This window comes from Elephantulus edwardii, unplaced genomic scaffold (genome assembly GCF_000299155.1).
Source record: "Elephantulus edwardii isolate Elephantulus edwardi_28Jun2011 unplaced genomic scaffold, EleEdw1.0 scaffold00064, whole genome shotgun sequence".
NCBI classification, from domain to species: domain Eukaryota; kingdom Metazoa; phylum Chordata; class Mammalia; order Macroscelidea; family Macroscelididae; genus Elephantulus; species Elephantulus edwardii.
In genome coordinates this window covers 13,045,423-13,060,438 of record NW_006399814.1, presented here as the reverse complement: position 1 = coordinate 13,060,438, position 15,016 = coordinate 13,045,423, and positions in this window count along the sequence as shown.

Below are 15,016 nucleotides of genomic sequence, written 5' to 3'. Positions count from 1 at the left end.
AAACCCAAAATCTCTGTAAATGTTCATTAAAACTAATAAAATTTAATAATAAAAAAAAACAAGTGACTCAACGGCACATAACAAGAGCAAACAACGTGTGTGTGTGTGTGTGTGTGTGTGTGTGTATTCATTTTTTCATAATTACTCCCTTCCCTGCTTTCCTAGTCCACTTTGCTCTCTTACTCTGGACTGTTGTCATACAGATAATGTCTAATCATATTTCTTTTTTAACAGTGCTTTCTTTCATCTGTTTCAATGCAGTGTTCATTATTTATGCCTTCTTTTCTTAGTTTCCCCCCCCAACCTCCATGTCAGTCCTGTTTTATAACAGTGATGTTATGCAATACTTATCCTTTTGCGACTGAGATGTTTCACTCAGCAGAATATCCTCCAGGGTTCCCAGTGTTGTGTAATGTTTTATGAGTTCATTGTTTCTCTGTGCTGCATGGTTTTCCTATCTGCTCTGTAGTTCTTAAAAGCTAGATTGTGATCTGGATGGCTGAGGCAGCGTATTCACTTCTGTGCAGTCTGATCTTTCTCTTGTCCTGGGATATTTGCAAGTGGCAGGTATACACGAGATGCCAAAAAGCCACATTCATGTCTAGAATCATATCCTTTGGAGCTGTGTTTTGGCTTCAAGGATTTTTATCTTTGGGGGGCAGGGGTGGGATGCTTAGGAAGCAGAGTGTTTCCCTATTGGTATGTTTGTTTTGTTTCTTGGACACAGGGCTGAAATCATGTTCAGGGAGTGCACGATTAGGACTCCACACTGTATCACTGAATGCTGGGAAAACTCAGGCAAGTTCAACAGTCTCTCAGGACCAGAGACCTCTTTCTGAAAATGAGATTAGTAAAAGCTTCCTCACCTACTGTCATTGGTTGAGTTATGTACCTTCTCCCTCAAATACATGTATGGAACCATCTTGCTCAAATCCACAATCAGCACCATGGCACGAAAACACGAGTTGCCACTTCACCAAAGAAGACATTCTGATCGCCGACAAATATATGAAGAAATATTCAAAATCCCTACCTCTAAGAGAGATGCAAATCAAAACAACCATGAGATATCATCTCACCCCAGTAAGAATAGCAAAATTTAACAAAGCAGCAAACAACAAATGCTGGTGAGGTTGTGGAGAAACTGGAACCCTTATTCACTGTTGGTGGGAGTGTAAAATGGTGCAACCACTGTGGAAGGCTCTATGGCGCTCTCTCAAAATGTTGCAAATAGAAATGCCATTTGACCCAGCAATTACTCTACTGGGAATATACCCTAAAGAAACCATAATTGCCACCCTAGTAGATATATGCACACCCATGTATATTGTGGCTTTGTTCATGATAGCAAGGAGTTGCAAACAACCTAAGTGCCCATCAACAAACGAATGGATATAGAAGCTGTGGTATATTCACACAAGGGAATACTATGTTGCATTGAAAAACAAGGACTTGTGCAATATTATTCAAAATGGGTGACCCTGGAGGGTCATATGCTGAGTAAAATATCTTAGTCACAAAAAGACAAATAATGCATAGTGTCACTGTTGTAGAATGGAACTGACATCAGGGTTGGGGTGAGACTGAGAAAAAATTGGATAAATTATGTACACTGCACTGAAACAGATGAGGGAGAGAACTGTTTAAAAGCTATATATGATTGGGAATTATGGTTACGACAAGAGTCCAGAATGATGGTTGCATAGTGGAATGTACTCAGGGGGAGCAGGGATTTTCTATCAATAAAAGCACTTTACTTTTACTCTTCAAAGAGAGGAGCGAACTGGGGGGAGGGGTGAGCAGGGAGAAAAGTGCAACAATGAATGAATAAAAATCCAAAATCTCTGTAAACGTTCATTAAAATATAAAAATAAACCCATGGGTTGCACTGAGAAAATTTCTTCTCAAGAACTTCTCCAGAGTGCTAAAAAGCAATGTTGTCAGTCTAGAGACTAAGGTGCACCTGATCTGTCTAGGCCATGGTCTTCTCAATTGCTTGCTATGCCTCTGAGAGCTAGACAATGAATGAGGATAAGAGTAGAGGAATTGAGGTCTTTGAGTTGTGATGCTGATGAAAAGTACTGAACATACCACGGACTGCCAAGAGAACAAACAGGTCTGTCTAGGAGAGAGTGAAACCAGGGGGTTGTTCTTTGGAGGCAAGGATCTTGAAGCTCTATCTCACACTTTGCTCATCTTGCCAGAAGGGACCAGTCCTTGGAGAAGGACATCATGCTTGGAAGGATGGAGGGATAGTACAAGAGAGGGAGACTCAGGATGAGATGGATTGACTCAGTGACTGGAGAAATGGAATTCAGTCCATCAAAGACAATGAGATTGACTCAGGATAGGATATGGTTCAGAGCTATGGTACATGGAGTGGCTAGGAGATGAGTTTCAGGAGACTCGATAGCACATAACAACAACAGGCCACCAGAGCTCACCAGGAGTTGTTATATATCATTGAATCTGAACCGACACATAGCTGAAAACTGTCTGGCAAGTTTTCAAAGACAGTTAATCACATGGGAGGAGATTGCCCATCCTTGTCTCGAAGAGCAGCTGGAGGATTTGAACCACATGCCTTAGAATAGATTGCAGCACAGCTTTTTGCCATGAAGCCACTTGACCCATAATGGATGGCAGCAACATCAGCAATAATCTAGTTAGCCATATCCTCTAATTCTAATCAGCCTCACTGGGCCAGGGGATTCTTAACTAGAGTGCCCCGCAGAGGCAGCATAAACCTAAGGACTTAAAAAGGTTAATAGAAAAATGAAGAACTGTTCTTTGGATGAACCTCACCAGGCTTTGGTGCACATCTTTATGCCCAGCCCACTGCACACAGGGATATTGGAATTAGAGGATTCTGGGCCTTGCAGATTAGAAGACCTCTCTTCCTCAAGTTCTAGATCTTCTGAGGACCTGCAGAGTCCTGAGGTGACAGAATGTGGAGAGAGGCAGGGAGGCTTGCTTCCCCAAGGCCAATTTAGAAAAGTGAGTGTTTTCACAAACAGGATTGGGATGTGGCTTTGCAAATGATTAGAGAGATCCAGCTCTAGTGTGAAGTTGCTAGGACCTCACTAGAACTGACACCCATGAGCAAGGTGGGAGCCCTTCTGACAAAGGCAGGCGTGCCTGCTCCACCACAGAGATCAGGTTACTGTGATTGAGCTCCGGAAGGAGAGGAGCACAGCCTGCTGGGTTCATCCATGCTAGAGAAGGACCTCACCTCCCCAGCTCTGAGAGTCGACTTTCCAGAGATATTTCACGCCGTCCTGGGTGACCTCGCCTTAGCACTGTCATCCATACACCATGCAAAGGAAGATCTTCCAAAGAGTCATTCAGGATGGTGGCACCCCTGAGGGCTCTCGCTGGAACCAGCAGCGAGCATGTTAGATACACACAGCCCAGATGACGGGGACTCTTGACACCACTGATGTGTGAGCAACTGAAATCAAGCAAGGCAACAGGTCCAGCGGGGCAATCTAAATTCTCAGGCCCAACTCCTAAATCCATCAAATATGAGAGCTCCCCACTTCCACCGCAAGCAAACAATCTCCTTATCTTTTTTTGCCAGGGGGAAAAAATCTTCTTTTAAAAATGAAAGCCAAGAGTTTGCTTGAGATCCACGTGGAGCGGCAGACGTAGGTGTGGGCATTTGTCCCCAAGGTGACTGACAGGCAGACTCTGATGGACAGAGCGGACACATCCTGTCATCTCAGCCAGCCTTACGGGGCAGGGGATTCTGAACTAGAGTGCCCCACAGAGGCCGCATAAACCAAGGGCTTAAGAAGGTTAATAGAAAAATGAAGAACTGTTTGTTGGATCAATCCAGCCAGGCTTTGCTGCATGTCACTATGGCCAGCCTGAGGCAGACAGGGATGCTGGAGGAGGAAGGCCCTGGGGAGACCCTCACAGACCCTCTGGCCAGAGGTGGACGCTGCGTTGCCTGACACTACACTCTGCTCCTTGACCTAGTTCCCGCCAGCACTCTTCTCGCATTTTCAGATCCCAGCTCCCTCCACTTCCTCCAGGGAGCCTTCCTTGACTTCAATGCTGTAGGCTCTCCTAGAACCACATGAGCTGAGCTGAGCTGTCTGGTCAGAGTCGCAATTAAAACACACAGCCAGAAAGAAAGAAACAGCCAAGCTGTGATTCACTTCCTGTAAGAGGCTTGCCCGGAGAAAACACCAACTATTCCTGGGAACTGGAATTGGAAACTTTTGGGAATTGCTGCCTGTCTCCTGTGTTGGTCCCTTTTCAAATGTCTCTCCCTCGGTGAGTTTGGTACTGCTCCGGCATCCACAGTCAGCTCTGGAACGTCCTCCAAACAAGGGTCAGGTCTTGCCCCGTCTCATTACCAAGGGGCCTCAAACAAAAGGCTCCTACAGTTTTTTAGACCCAGGAGCCGGTGGAAAGAAGAAAGGAGAAGGGCTAGAAATGGGGGAGGGGAAACCCACCCAAACTGAGAACAAAGGCAGAGACAGGAAATAAGTCTTCAGGGATCCTCCCTTCGCCTAGATGAGGAGGTTTGAGGACAGGCACCTGAGGAAGTCGGTTCCAATGCCCAGTGACCCTGTAGGGACAGTAGAACTATCCTTAGGTTTTCCAAGCTCTTTACAGGAGCATCTTTCTCCCATGGAGTAGTTGATGGATTTGAACTGCTGAACTTGTGCTTAGGAACCAAACTGTTCAACCACTATTCCACCAGGGCTCTTTAGCTTCTGCCAAGCCCTCCACAAAGAAACTTAAAACTGGAGTTACCTACTCTGCAAATTAAGAGTCCTGGTGGCACAGTAGTTAAGCACTCATCTGCTAACCTAAAGGTTGACCATTTGAAGTTCAGCAAAATGTAGCTTTGGGGCCAGTTGGGCTTCAAAGGGGGCAGCTCTCCCACAGGAATGAGACAGTGGCAGTCTGCTTCCATAAAGTTCGAACTCACTGCCTAAGGTCGGTCCAACTCCCCTCCAGTGGGTTCACAAGGGTTGTATGTAAAGGATCGTTGCAGGAGGTCACTGGTGGGTTCAAACAGTCTTGAGACATGAGGTGTGGGGTGCAACTGCCCACAAACAACAACTCCAGCACTGCTCCCACAATGATTGTTGTCATAGCTGTTGTGGTCAGTAGGTAGTGTAGTCGACAACTCCTAGCAACCCTGTCAACCACAGAACCTTGGCCTCTCCTGCACTGTCCTCATAGTCTCCAGGAAGAGGACAAGCCTGGAAGCTCTCTGGGGTGATTCTACTCTCTCCTGGTGAGTCACTGTGAGTCTGAATTAACTCAGGGGTAATGGATTTGGGGCTTTGGTTTGAGCTTGGGATGAGGTTATGCATAACAGCGTCGATGGACAGAGGGGCCTGAGTCTGACTAACTCCCCTCATAGACAATGATGCCCTGACTGCACCACAGCGGAGGGGACAGACAGTTGCCCCCTGAAGGCTGCCAGGTGGAGCCTTTAACATCACCTCTTGCCAAACCTAAAAATGGCCTATAGTTTGTTCACCAGGCCGGTTGCCTCGCCACACTCATACCTCCCTTTTCTTGACCTTTCACACTGCTGTGAAAGTGTATATACTCAGATGGGGGCCAGGTGAATGCCCACCTCTCTCACTAGACTGCGATCTCCCTAAGGGATGCTTTCCCCTCTGGGCCTCAGTGCCTGCCACAGCCTGGTCCCCACACATTTTCAGTGACACTTGCTGAGTGAATGACAGAGTGGACATGGTAAGGGCCAGCAGAGGCGCCAAGTAGGAACGTCGCAGAGCTGACTGTCAATGCAAGTACAATAAGAACTAGGACAGCAGCTCATGGGCCAGTGCGACACCATCCTGCTGGGGTTCTCAGGACTAGGATCAAGGAGGGCAGAGAGACAAACACTTCAAAGGTGATGATAACAACAGGAAGAAAACCCAAGAAGTCTTAGCGTCACGTCCCAGCTACTGTGCTCCAAGGAGCTTTGCGAAGGAACCAGGAGTGGAGCAAATCCAGTGTTAGTCTAAAATGAACACGGGTTTGGAACTCAGGTTTTAAGAGCAATCAGCAAGGAGACCACAGGTTGTTGGGACTGTAAACCCACATCAAAGGTCTGGACCTTCTCTTCCATGAGGTATAAAGTAGGTCACCCACTCCCAGTGAAGAGGTGCTGTGTATTTTTATAACTAGGTTTGAACAGCATCAGGTGATGAGCTTATAACATTGCTGTCCCCTAGGGCATGGCCTCAATTTATGAGCCTTATTTTTAACTGGAGGGGAACAGGGCTGGATCAAATGCTACTAATACAGTAAAATCCCCTGGGCCTCGGTGTCTGATGCAGGTGATCAGACAAAGGGCCAGGACAGCATCTAACTGTGGGTGGTAGAGCAGTGCCCAGAACATCATGCATGTGGGTCACCTGGGCTACTTTGAGTGAGGTGATCACCAGCCTTCTGTTGTGCCTCCCTAAATGTGAGCTGGCCTGTTTCCTCCTTCTGCCTCCTTGTCCTTTAAACCCCCTATCTTCTCGAGGTGCCTTCCCCCCACCCCCGAGGGCTCTGAAAGGCAGGCTGGGCTCCTCGGGCAGGAGGATGAGTGGTTAGTGGCTGGCCCCATGGTTGCCTGCTCCAGCTGCCCCTGAGGAAGGACCAGGGAGAACCTCCAGCGTGCTAAGGTACAGCTGGTCTCTCCAGGTTTCATGGCCAGGATGACTACCTGTACACCAAAATTGTTTCTTCTAAACCAGGATTTTCAGCTGCCCGGTTAAAAGCAGCCACATGCCTGAATTGTAGCCAATGGAATAGGGATAGAATGGTATGTGGCTTTTCCAAAGCTGGCTCATAAAAATCTCTCACAGAAGAGTCACCTCCTGCTTTCTGTTTTGTTGAGATAGACCACCCCAGAGCAGCAACAGGAGCCACATGTCAAAGCAGCTGACTCAAGACACACAGAAGTGCCTGGGTCCCTGCATTGCTTGGTGGAGGAGAGCTGTCAGACCAGGCATGAGTGAGGAGAATCTTTCTAACACAATAGGGCTAAGCTATTGGAAGGCAGAAGCTTCTCTGTCTCAGCAGCAAGTGCCTGTCCTTTAAGACAGGCTCCTGCCATCTTGAGGGGCTGTGACCCTGCAGGCGACAGGGCAGGGTTAACCTTTTCAGTTGCTATTCCATTTGCAGAGTAATAGCTAAGGGCTCTAGGACCCAGAGCAAGGTGCAGGCGTCACCACACAGATAAAGAACAGAAACTCCAGAACTGGCTCTCCACAGACACACTGTCAGCCCCAGGTTTGACTCCCCATGCACATCCCACAGCAACAGGACACAGGAAGGCCCAGTGGGAGAAGCACCTGCTCCTGAGAAAACTTGCTCCCCAGGCGGCCCAACTTCTAAAGGCCTCTGCCCACCTTCTCAGTCTCAGCTTTCTCACTACAAAATAAGAGCACCACAGGGTTACCAGGAAAAATGAATGACATGACAAAGAGGGAAGTATATGAGCAGTTAAAATATTAAAGTGTTTTGACTTTTTCTATAAAGGGATCTCCAGCTCAACGAATTGGATTTCACTGTGACCCTTGTGTTGGTTGTGATATAGACACTGAAAACAGTGATCAGGCTGAAAGCGAATGTGCTTTAAGCAGTTGTCACACACTTCAGATCAGCTCTGACTCCTGTAAAGAGGCAGTAGAGAGAAGTAGTAACAGGGGAGAGCACACAGGCAGTGTGGCCTCAGGCTTAGCTTCTCTGATCTCAGCTGTCAGAGGACTGCTGAGGATTACATTAAATGCTACCTGTAAAATGCTTAGCATGCAAAGCTGTTGTTACGTGCCATTGAGTAGGAACCAACTCATAGCTGATGCTCCAGTGGGTTTTCAGAGGCTGCAAATGACATGAGAGGAGACTGTCCACCTTTCTCCTACGGCGCAGCTGGTGTATTTAGGTTGGCTTCACACCTCTTTACCCACTAGGGCCATCAGAGGACACCAAGCATACAATAAATGCTGAATAAAAGTTTCTGATATTATTAGATAGAGGGAAATGAAGAGGAAGGCTATGAAGAGGAGGGCATCAACCAGTCAAATGGTAGCCCTTGAGCTCTGCTTAGGGAGTTGCACTGGTAACTGCAAAGGTCAGACTTCTCTAGAAGTTTGACTCGATGGCAATGAACGAGTGAGAGTGAGCGAGTTTCCTGCTTTCTTCCATCCTTCTTGCTCCAACAGTAGAACAAGTGGACAGATCACAATGAAATTATATTGGATTGGTATGGTCAAAGGATACAGTACTAACACACACCTCTCCTGATTTTTTTTATTTCAACTTCATTTTTTTTCCTTTTTTTATTCATTCATTATTGTACATTTTCCTCCCTCCTCCCTGCCCCAGTCCATTTTGTAATGCATCTTTCATTCCAGATTGTTGTTACACGTATGGTGCCTAATTATATATTCCTTTTGGACAGTTCTTCCACTCATCCATTCCAATGCAGTGTTCATTATCTAGCCACTCTTTTCCGATTCTCCTCCCAATCCCCGAAGTCAGTCCTATTTTTAACAGGGGTGTCATGCAGTTTTTGTCCTTTGGTAACAGATATTTCACTCAGCGCAATGTCTTCCAGACTCACCCATGTTGTGAGATGTTTTACAAAGTCATTGATTTTCAATGCTGTGTAATATTCCATTGTGTGAATGTACCATCCTTTTTCTATCCATTTGTTTGTTGATGGGCACTTGGTCACCTCCATCTTTTTGCTATTGTGAACACAGCAGTAAACATGGGTGTGCATACATCTATTTGAGTTGTGGCTCTAGTCTCTTTAGGGAATATTCCCAGTAGTGTAAAATTGGTACAACCTCTATGGAAGGCTGTCTGGTACTTTCTCAAAGTATTAAAACTAGAAATACCATTTGATGTCCAGCCACAAACGAATGGAAAATTATGGTACATTCACACAATAGAATAGTATGCAGCACACAGGAGCAATAATTTTGTAAATTATTACCTAACTTGGGAGGGACTGGAGAGCATTATGCTGAGTGAACTAACTCAGTCGCACAAGGATAAATATTGCACAAGACCGTTATTGTAAAATGAGTATAAGGATCCAGGAGGGGTTGGAGGGGCTGGAAGCAGAGGGATGTGGATGCGCAGGGGAAGAGGGAATTAATCATTGGTTTGTACAATTTGATGGGTGGGAGGGTGAGGGAAATTGAAAGAATTTGTTTAGATTTGTATTAGAATTTTGTAAATAAACTAGTGAAGAAAAAAACAAAATAAAAAAAGAAATATCATTTGATGCAGCAATTCATTTCCTTACCTTAAACCACGCAGTATCCCCTTGTTCTGTTTGAACAACTTTGTAAATCCAAGTCTGTGTACAGGTCCCACAGAAGCACAAGCACATGATCTAGAATTTCTATTCTTGTTAATGTTATCCATAATTTATTATGACCCACATAGCTGAAATTAATGATATTGCTCAATAATGTCCACATTTTGTGGCATCATCTTTCTCTGAGCTGGTCATAAATACGGATCTTTCTCAGTTGGTTGGCCATGTTTTCAAAACTCCTTGGCACAGATGAGCAATCACATGCAGTGCTGCTCATTTTACAAAGGAAGAGACTGAGGCTGAAAGATTTTTTTTAAACTTCTTATTGTCACACAGCTAATAAGTGGTCAAAAACCTGTGCTCTTACCCATTGCAGCTCTGTCTTCTCATACAATCTTGTTTGTGCTTCTACAGGCCATAACATTCATGAAATACCACTTCCACTTACTCCAGGTTCTCCCTAGTGCCTTTGGCTTCTTGCCCTCTCCCCTGTGCTCTAGCTGCTTGGTAGGTCTGAGAGAGACGGTACATGCACACCTGCCCTCAGACAGCTGGTGCCCCTACCTGCTTTCAGAACTGTGATATTGTCCACACCTGACTGCGTGGGCAAGTGGGCCTAATAGAATTAAATGATACCCCACATGCAAGTCATGGTTTCCAATTCAGCTTGTTCAGAAATAAAGGTTATCTTCTGGTCTCTAATCAGTCTTGGGGTCTTATTTCTCATTGTTTCAGAGTTTAGGCAGAGACAAGAGAAGATATCCACTTCCCTATGAGTCCATTGGACAAAGTTGGGCAAATTCAAACAATGAATAGGTATCGTATCCCAGGTGACCAGCCAAATCCGGATGCTCAGGGTGAGTGGCCATTTGGAAAAAAGCAGGAACATTTTTTTTTTCTTTGCACTCCATGGTATGTTCAAGACTCTTCTCCAACACCACAAACCAAAGGCATCAATTCTTCTTCTGTCATCCTTCGTCATTGTCTAACTCTCTGATGCATAATATGTAATTTCAAAGACCATGGCCTGGATCAGGCATATCGTAGTCTCTAGACTGACATTACTGCTCTTCAGTACTTTGGAGAGGTTCATGACAGATTTTACCAAGTGAAATTCATCTTTTGATTTTCTGACTGATGTTGCCAAGAGTGCTGATTGTGAAGCCTAGCAAGCTGTAATTGTTATTAACCTCAATCTCTTCTCCACCATCTATCATGGTGCTACCAATTGGCCCAGTGCTGAAAAGCTATGTCTTCTTGATGTTAAGCTTCAATCTATATTGAAGACTACAGTCCTTAACCTTCCGCAGCAAGCAGTTCAGGTCGTCCTCAGTTTCAGCAAGCAAAATTGCCTTACAGCAAGGGAAGACAGATACACTTATAGGGGACAGACTGTCTGGGAAAACCTCTATAAACCAAGCAACACCCACCAGGTTTACCAACAATGAGTGAGCTCTTCCGAGCTATTAACTTGAATTTAGGCTTCTAGCCTCCAAAGCAATTTATTTCTGGTCTTTAAAGCCATCCTTTTGTGCTATTTGGTTATGGCAGCCCTAGGAAGTAAAGACATATGGTATGTTAGTTATAATTTAAAAAGAAGAAGAGAAAGCAGGAAAATTGAATAGAAAGTATGGAGGGGTGCAATTTTAAATCTGGTGCATAGGGAACACCCTTCTGAAAGGATGACACAGGTCAAGACCTGATCGAATTTGCATGCGCAGAACTGGTGGTGACATGGATGAGAGCAGTTGGAGACCTGGGTCCCTGAGGAAGAGGGGGGCACTGTGATGGATAGGGGTGAGATGTGCTGTCTTTAGCAGGCTGAGCCTATGACTACTCTAAGAGTCTCTACCAGAACAGGTGGGTTCTTCATCCCTTCAGATCTGCTGTGTTGCTGCGTAAGAGAGGTACCTGCCCAGCTCTGACTCCTGGTCACAGCAGAAAATGTACTAATTAGCAGTGTTGTCTATAATCATGGGTCCAGGAAGTTTCAGGTTAATTTGAACCAGCTTGATAGTATCACTTATTGTTAACAGTGAAATCGCTCTTTATTTCATGAGGCACTCACAAGTTCATCACTCAACCCCAGCAAAATTCTTTACTAACGGACTTGGTTATGCCACAAGAAACATTGCCTGTGCAACCAGCTTGGTTTAAGAAACCTCAACCAAGACTTCACTGGGGTTTCCTTCCTAGTTCCAGGGTAGGGGTCCTGGTAGCACAGTGTTTAAACACTCAGCTGCCAGCCAAACAGTTTATGGTTTTATCCACCAGGAACTCCTCAGGGGAAAGATGAGGCAGTCTGTTTCTTAGGAAGCAGTTCAGCTCTGTCCTGTGGGGTCATTACAAGTCAGCATAGACTAAAAAACAATGGGTTTGGGTTTTGCTTAGTCACAAGAGGCCCCAGCACACATCAGTGGTTCCTACCAGAGAAAGAAAGGACACCTAGAATGTTACCCAGCAGAGGGGGGCAAATTGAAGTTCACATCTATCCTGTCTTGAGACTATACCGGGAGGCAGCCTGTGGTGGGGGCACATCTCTGTAGTATTACTATTGATCCTTTCCTGTAATAAACTACAGACTTGCAAACATCATCATTTTAGAGCCTGTGGGTCTTCCTTAACAATCAAACTAACTGTCCCCTTCTGCTTCAAGGTGGCGGGCAGTCTTAAAGCCAAGCCAATACTGGTGGTGGTGGTGATGCTAGTGATGGTTGCTAAGGAGCTGCTTCCAATTTTTGTGGCAAACTCATTGGTTCAGAGCAGAATTATCCTATATTATTTTCAAGGCTGTGACCTTCTGGGAAGGGATTACTAGACCTTTCCTCTAAGGTGCCTCTGGTTGGTTCACACCTTCAACATGTATGCTAGTAATCAATTGCTTACCCATTTGTTCCACCCAGGAGCTCCAACTACCACTGCAGTCACTTTTAAAAGTGTCTGTCACTCTGCACTCCAGAACCAGTCACTGCTCAAATTTTGGAAACATTTCCAACTTCTAAACGGAGAAACAAACAAAACCAAAAAAAAAGTTTTTCTGAATTAAAACTTGCAGTCTTAGAAAATTAAATTTAAAATCAGATTTTCTAACTGAATTGAGGCCTGTGCAATTAAGCAAATGAATGACTAATGAAATTATTATAAAGCACTTTACAGAAATGGTATGTAAATGCAGACAGAATAATAAAACGTGATGACAGCTGCACTGCCATTGCTTGTGATTTGAAAGTGTGTAGTCCCAAGTTCTCCTCCAGCAGAGATGGTGAGCCCCGGTGCTCACAAACACATCACCACCATGACAGTCCTAGAGCTGGGCCCTGTTGCAGAACTGGTGAATCCTGGATGCATGGCTTGGGATTTGCCGGGAAGCCCAGTATCCCCAGATAAGCAACAGGATCGTGTGGGAAAGACAGCGGGGAGACATTCTGGAATGTGTCACAGAATGGTCCCCACAGTCCTCCTTGCCTAAAAAAGCAACCTGCAGCTACACATATCGATAAAATTAAAGCCCAAGAATATCTGCACAGCCACGCAGCCAGGCACAGGGAAGGACTCTACCACCCTGTGCTGTAGGTCAGTCCACATTCACTACAGAGACAGAGGTCCTGAAGATCATGGGGCAGACAACTTTTGGGAATTGGAACCACTATTTTGGTGGCGTGGGGATTTCTGGTGGCTTAGTGGCAAGAAACTGTGCTGCAATCCTGAAGGCACACAATTTGTGTCCACCAGATGCTCTGCAGGAAAAAGATGGGCAATCTCCTCCCACGTGACTAACTGCCTCTGAAAACCCACTGGAGGGCCAGCTATGGGTCGACTCTGACTCAATGGTACACAACATCAACCACATTCTGGTGGCTTACTGGTAGGGAATTGTGCTGCTAATGCAAAGGTATGTGATTTGAATTCACCGACTACTCCACGGGAGAAAGAGAAGCAACCTCCTCTCATGGGATTTACTCCCTCCGAACACCAGCCAGAAGGTCAACCACAGATCAGTTCCAACTCAATGGTATACAAAGGCAACAACACTGGGGCAGGCAGGGAGCTCTGATGGCTTAAAGGTAAGGAGGTGTGCTTCCAACCCAAAGGCATGAGGTTTGAGTCCACCAGCTGCTCCGTAGAAGGAAGATAAGCAATCTCCTCCCACATGATTTACTGCCTCTGCAAACCCTCTGGAGGGGCAGCTTATCAATAGGATCCAACTTGGCTGGACATAACAACATTGGAGCAGTTCTGAAGACCAGGTGTTTCCCTGTCTCCTTTAACCAGCTAAGACTTCTCAAAAAAAAAAAAAAAGAAGCCGACCACTCCAGAGCCAGCAAAGCATCTTGGAGGGATGCTGCTGGGAGCACAGAGGGGGAAAGCAAAAGGTTTCATGGAAAAAAGTCAGCATTGTCCTGAACGCAGTGCCTGCTGCCAGGGGCAAAGGTTCCCTGGCCTCACATTACTAGCCCCCTACAGGTGGAATGCTTGGTCTTTCCATTCTACCTTGTTCAGGCTGAAACCTCATCTCTCCCACACAAAATCATTCCTACCAACCAATCCAACGGAGGCATCCACACACCACAAAACAGCTCTGAGGTCCCTCACAGGGCTCCCAGCTCACGTCTCACCTCCTTTTTGTCCACAGTCATTCATGCTTGAGGGTAATTTGGAGCGAGTGGTTGTTTCAAAGATCAGCACTGCCCAGCCAAGCACCACAGAATTGCTCTTCAACTACCAAACCCTCTAGACTAGAGTCACGCTTTTCTATAAATAAATTGTAATTGAAATTAAATTTGCATGCTCTCTGAGGGGGGGGGAAGCACCCAGAATTCAAACAGCATCAATCAGATAAAAAGCTGCTTCACAAAGCTTCCTGTGATCACATGGAGTCGCCTTTCTCAGGGAAAACATCCACAGCGAAGAGGGTCCAGCCTTGTTATAAACCACCAGTGGGTGTGAAGATGCAGATCACTGGCAAGGCCTGCGGAAGAGGCTCTGTGTGGCCTTCCAACTACAGGAACAAGGAACACACATACTTCCTTGGGTCACACCTTTGGAAAATAACAAGGTTGAGGGAGCAGGGGCAGCTGTTTGTGGAATCCAAGGTGCATCTGGGAGTCACTAGAGACGGGTACTAACTTCTCTGACAAGTATTCTCGGGGATGGGATCATACAGATGGGCCCAGATCTGATGGAGTAAAGAGGAATGACAGTTGCCTCCAAAGTCCTCACTCGGAGTAGAGGCTACCACTCTGAAAGCGGCCCCTGGAGAATATTTAAGACTCAGGTTGGTCCTCTTGATTGGAGTCTTATCCAACCAGCAGCTACTCTGGAGTCCTCCACGCCAGAGTCTAAGTAAAGCACTTTGTATACTGAGTCCCAGTCAGTCCTCACCACACGGGAAGGCATTTAGTGTCTTCATTTGTTGTTGTTGTTATGTGCTGTAAAGTCGCCTGCAACCCATAGTGACCCTATGTACAACAGCCGTAAACCTTGCTCTATCCCTTGCCAGTTGTAGTGTCTCCAATATGCCTATCCCCATTACCGCAGTCACTGAATCAATCCATCTCATCAAGAGTCTTCCTCTCCTGCGCTATCCCTCTACCCTTCCAAACATGACGTCCCTCTCCAAGGACTGGTCCCTCCTTGCAACATGTCCAAAGTATGTCAGACGAAGCCTCAGAATCCTTGCCTCCAAGGAGAAGCCTGCTTTCACCCTCTCCAGAA